The sequence below is a fragment of the Seriola lalandi genome, unplaced genomic scaffold, assembly GCF_002814215.2.
Source record: "Seriola lalandi dorsalis isolate HSWRI2012SDOR001 ecotype SW California unplaced genomic scaffold, Sedor1 jcf7180002054284, whole genome shotgun sequence".
NCBI lineage: Eukaryota > Metazoa > Chordata > Actinopteri > Carangiformes > Carangidae > Seriola > Seriola lalandi.
This window is the reverse complement of record NW_019524837.1, coordinates 414,911-419,589: the sequence shown is the minus strand read 5'-3', so window position 1 is coordinate 419,589 and position 4,679 is coordinate 414,911. Positions and strand designations below refer to the sequence as shown.

Here is a 4,679-nt window from a genome sequence, read left to right as displayed (position 1 = left end):
GGGGGGCTTTTCAACATGCATCCTGATTGGCTGGAGACATACACACCCATATGTTCTTTCAAGGAGGAAACCATTTCCTTAAGGCTCTCCCCATGTAAGTACAGCATGTCTCCCATGACTTTATTTACAGTCAAAAACTCTTAAGTGTGTGCATTAGTGCCAGAGATTTATCACTCAAGCCCGTTTCATTTGAGAGGCGCTGTAACTCTTCATCTCTGTGCTCTGTAATAAGTGCAGAAAAATGTACACTAATGTAGCCGTCAGAGGAGTTTCTATGAAATCTGCTCTAATCTGGATGTCTGCTGATGGCTAGTGTGGAAGGGAAGTGCAGAGTAATGGCATTGGTAATTGGGAAAATGGGTCACTTGGGATATGAGGTGTTTGCAGGTGGAGTTAATGGAGGGATTGCTTTGGTTAAGGGCGAATATGAATCACGGATAATGTGTTCAAAATACGGATGGCCATGCTGTCACTTCAGTTCGTACAGCCTGGACTGACAGGTTTATACAACTGACAGATTGAGGTCATGGATCTAAACTAATACTCCTTATATCCTAATGGAAGTTTGCTTCACATTGAAATCTCATGTAGGAAATTAGATTAATCCAGGTACCTGGTTACTTGTAAAAGACAATATTTAGTGAGAGGGCCAAGTGTTTACTGCCGGCCCTGTGTACATGTTTTGGTTAATTATTATTTCCACAGGAAATCCCTGTATCCAGCCACAACCCCCATCTAAAACACACTGACACAGAAACACACACACACACAGAAACACACACAATATTGAATGCAGCTGCATCTCCCAGAGGGGAAAGGGTAATTTGTCCAGCTCAGAAATAAGGGTCTCTACATTTCTCTCAGCAGGATGATGAAAAACATGAAACCGTGCTGCTAATGAAAAGAACACTCAGGATGTGTATTATTATTCCATCAGTCTCACCTAGTGAGCCCTGGCCCAGGTCCACACCAGAGGAAGGGCCACCGCTTTTCCACCCTCTCCTTTCAGAGTGATCTCGTGGTAGGCTGCCACTCGCAGATTTCCTCTTCATTCATTCCACAGGAATTTGGCTGCCATTTCCTGAGCAGAGGAGAAGGTTTGACTGGCTTCGTGCAGGGCCAAGCTGGTATTTATCTAACCACACACTGGGCTTGATTCATGTGAAACAAGCACGCCCTGTAAACAGTCTCATTACTGAACTCCAACACTTCATTACTCAACAGGCCGAGTCACTGGCTGGAGAGGGGAGCCTAAGATGGTGTAAAGCGTGGTTTGAGCACATTTGCCTCGATACATCCGCAAGGGGACTGATGGATTTATCTCTGAGGTAATATGATCTTAACACATGGGCGATGTGGCTGATCCCGGCCAAGGTAATCTCTGAGAGAACAAAGTTAAAAGTGGCTGCTGCATGACTCAGCCTCCATGCTGACAACTGGATTTTACAGTACAGCACTTAGCTTGCTTATTACATACTGGCACCCATGTATGAGTGAGGGGTGAGGATTTAATCCTTACCACAGGGTGCAGGATGTCTAATGAGGGTGTTGGTCGGCCCAGACCTGAAGCACTTACACCAGCACATTGAAACCTCAACAAATCCACCCCTGCAGCAATGCTAACCTTGTATCCTCATTAGCTTTCAGCTAGCACCGTCAACATGACAATTTGCTATACAACAAATCAATGTAATGTAATCTAATACCTGATTTGATTTAATTGTGACAAAAACAGACATATTCATTGCTTCTTAACCACATTACGTTTATCACTGTGGGAATCACAAATTATTTCCTAATATCCTCTGTCATCTAATCTCTTGCATTTACACAACAGGAATCTAGGAGGGAATCATTGCCCCTCTAAATCTATTTGTCGCACCACTCAAACTCACAGTTCTGCTCACGGTGGGTCACCTGTAATTTGTAATGTTAAATAAAGGGCAATTCATTTCCTGCGGGGCTGAGCAGTAACCCTGACTAATACTGAATCAGCCATAGACTGAAATTCATTAGACACAAGGTGCCCGGCTGTTTCTGTCGTATGCAGACATGAATATTACAGCAGGCCGAGAAGTTGTGACAGTCCACACAATAGTTACAGCAGATCTCTTTATGTGAAGGCACAGGACACTGTTAATAAAGAGGAGAGAAATGAATCTGTGCGAGATAATATGATTATCAGCAGAGTCTGGCTGTAATGTTATTATTTATTATTGATAATATTTATCACCATGGCCATTCTTGCTCTTGAAATTCACACATTTATACTTGGTGCAGTATTTTTTTTTTTATTGTGACAGTAGAAGCTTGTATATTGAGGTGAATGGATTAATAATTTGTAAAAGAAAAAGAGGGGCAGCGCTCTTAAAACATGAAGAATGATGCTGTGAAATAATAAGTGTCATAAAAGCAAAAGCCTGTGTTAATAGTAGCTCCACTTTACATAAGATTTTTTAAGGACTCACCAATATTACTCGAATTTAAGGACTTAATATGTATCACTTATACAGTGTGCAACTAGAAGAAAGATGATACGTGTATTTGGCATCACTTCATTTGACTTCACATGAAAAGCTCTTTACAGACAACCCTTAACAATCATTCTCAGCTAAACTCTTGACTATTAAATTTACATCCATACAGTAAATAAAAAAAAAGACCAGCTGTGTCTCTTCACATACGGTACAGTGAAGCAGCAGTGTATCGGAGCAGAGCTTCGGGCGCATCTTTGAGGAATGAGTGTCCAGTAGGATCTGGCCATAGTGCAAGCCCTGCTGCAGAGCAGGGACTGTGTTGCTGTCTGGCTGTATTCACCTGAGCCAAACAAATGGTTGTGTCAAGCTATCTCTGTACATATACCCCTCCAGTCCAGAAAGCTCCATTTTTCAGCTGGAAGCGGCTGGCAAACGACTATGGAGGGAGGTGCGTGACCCTGATGACTTCAGTGGCACAGCAACCAACTGTGAGACAGAAATTGATATTGAAAATACAGACCATGTGCCTGGGAACTGTGGGATGTTTCCCATGGGCGCTTTGATCTGATAAAGGACTATAAAATGTAGTTATCCCAAATAACAAAACATCTTGGATACAAAATATACACTCAAATAAGGATCCTGGCATTTTGATAGGCTTGCAGGGTTTATTTATTTATTTTTTGGATGTACCCTGTATTTGATGCCAAAAATGAAACCGGTCTCACAAACATAGCATGACTATTTGCTTTTTCCATAGAACTGAAATAATAAATTTAAAAAGCAGCCCTAAGTGCTCCTGATGTGAAACTTGTTAAACTCAGACAGACATTGACCCTTCACTTCAGCAGCAGTGGAGGTTGGAGTTTGTAAATGTTTGAGGCTGCGCGGCAACACTTGCATCTGCCAAGGCAAACTACAGTGTTGCCTCTGTTAATGTAGCATAGAAATGATTATGACAGGCTTCATCAGTCCTTCTGATCTCGGAGAAAGGCGGCATTTAGTGCAGTGTATAGTGGTTTGTAAAAAAAAAAAAAAAAAAAAAAAATGTTGCCATGTCTCCAGCTTTCTATTTGCAGCTGGGATCACAGAGCTGATTTCTGCCTTGTGTTTACAGTTCTGGTCCTGCCAAGAAGAGGGAAACAAGCAGGGGGATTGACACTCGAGGAGAACAAGTGGTCATGTGGTTATCAGATCAGATCAACTGGGAGTAAACGTGTGTGTGGGGAAATCGGTACATCGTATGGAAAGACATCAAGGTTAATGTGTCACTATGACTGATTTGCTGGAGAAAAATGTGACAAATGACCCAGAATACCTAAAAATAAAGAAAATGTGTGAGGAAAAACTCTTACATTTCTTCATTCCCAAATAACATGCGACTTATATCCATGTTAACATAGTCTGCGGGATAGAAACACACAGAAACATGAGCAAAGAACAGGGTGAAAAGTTTCAGTGCAGATCACTTTCCCTCTACAGTGTTTTCAGGCAGATGGCTCTGTGCCCTGCCAGCAGAGGGAGCAGTTTGTGCAGCCTCTCAGCTTCATTGTCATGTCCAGCCTCCTGTCTGGGCCCTGCTGTTTGGCTTCCTTGACAGCCCTAAATCACATAAATAGACTGAGAGAGAAGCATCTGCATTCCACAAAAGTTGTACGGTCCTGCCGCGGTCTTGTTGAATGTTTCGTGGCACGCATGAAAGCAGGGGAACCAGGTTAAGTGAGTGAAGTTTTTACACAGTTTAACAGACACAGTTTGCGGCAGCATTATAGAAAAAGAAGTGATTATAAATTTGCAGAAGAACCTGCATAATGTAAGGATATTCATTATATGATCACATTCTCTATTAAGTGGTATTCTCTATGTATGTGTTCTCCATTATTACTTTTAAAAACAAATTGCAAAATAACATTTTTATTTGCACTGTGACAATAAAAAAGGTACTGTAAAAGATATTGTATATTAGCACAATAAAAAGATAAAAATAAAATGAAATAAAATAGAAAAAGTGTCTGTTTTTCATTGAGTCCACTTTGAATCACTATCTTTCTGTTGACATATGACACTGCAGCAGTCTGTGCTCTCCAGGATGTAGAGGAGGCTGCTCAGTCCAGCCACAAGGTGGTGCTCTAAGAGGAGATTTAGATGTGTTGACATCAAGCTGAGAGGCGGGAATTGTATTTATGTATTTATTGTGCTCTT

General features: G+C 41.4%; 1 long non-coding RNA gene across 1 annotated transcript; it reads left to right on the top strand.

The window, feature by feature from the left end:
• Positions 1-647: 647 nt before the first annotated feature.
• Positions 648-4,462, top strand: LOC111654615 (uncharacterized). The gene is made up of 3 exons (XR_002760749.2): positions 648-1,127; positions 1,225-1,328; positions 3,595-4,462. It is a non-coding gene; the product is annotated as an uncharacterized LOC111654615 (long non-coding RNA).
• Positions 4,463-4,679: the final 217 nt, after the last annotated feature.